The sequence below is a fragment of the Alligator sinensis genome, unplaced genomic scaffold (genome assembly GCF_000455745.1).
Source record: "Alligator sinensis unplaced genomic scaffold, ASM45574v1 scaffold984_1, whole genome shotgun sequence".
NCBI classification, from domain to species: domain Eukaryota; kingdom Metazoa; phylum Chordata; order Crocodylia; family Alligatoridae; genus Alligator; species Alligator sinensis.
In genome coordinates, this window is record NW_005842204.1 from 161497 (window position 1) to 162445 (window position 949).

Here is a 949-nt window from a genome sequence, read left to right on the forward strand (position 1 = left end):
GAGACAAGCAAGGGAAGATTCTGCTGTCTAAAGGTTCTCATCTGAAATGCAGCAGGGGGAGGTGGGGGGGTGTCACATACTGGAAGCAGAATACATATAGATAAGCACAACTTAAAAAAAAAAAAAAAAAAAAAAGATATTTCTCTTGGCCACCTGTTTGGCAAGACCAGGTTAGACCAGGCTCCTCTTCCTTTTCTACCCAAAGGAGCAGACATAGCCATTTCTCCTTGTCCTGTACACTACATGGGACAGGATCCTTTTCTCCCATTAAAACTCCCTATAAGATACAAAGAAAAAAAACCCAAGAGAATGACATTTTGCAGCCTACCATAAGATATGCCAATCTGCAAATGACATTTGCACAAGGAGGTAGAATTTAGGTGGCAGTGATATAAAACTACAATTACAGGATCTCACACTTTGTTTTCCCCACAAGAATCCTTCCCAATTCAGGATATAAAATGAGGTGCATAAGACAGCACAAGTAAGGTTAAATGGTAACCATTAGCCTGATACATTCTTACTTCCTGGATGCTTGGTGTTGTGACCTAAACATTTGGAGTCTTCTATGCCACTATGTGCAATAGTGCCAAGTAATTTGAAGATGGAAATCTATAAGTATTTCCTAACAATGCATGAAAACGTACTCCAAACATCAGCCACATTACTGCATTATGGAAACTGCAAAAAGGTACAGGGAAAATTGGTTTGTTAAAGGGTGAATAAAACCTAAGAACGCGACACAAAACCCAAGCAACAGACACTCGTACCAAAAACCGCAAGTATGCACCTGCCTTCTCAGCCTTTGCCCTTTAATGACACACACATTACTATTATCTGTTTTACCATCTGACTACTTAACTCATGTAATGCTCAGGCAACACATAGTAAAAAAAAAAAAAAAAAAAAGTTACTATGCTTTAAAGAGGCCAGGCAGTCCGAAACTGAC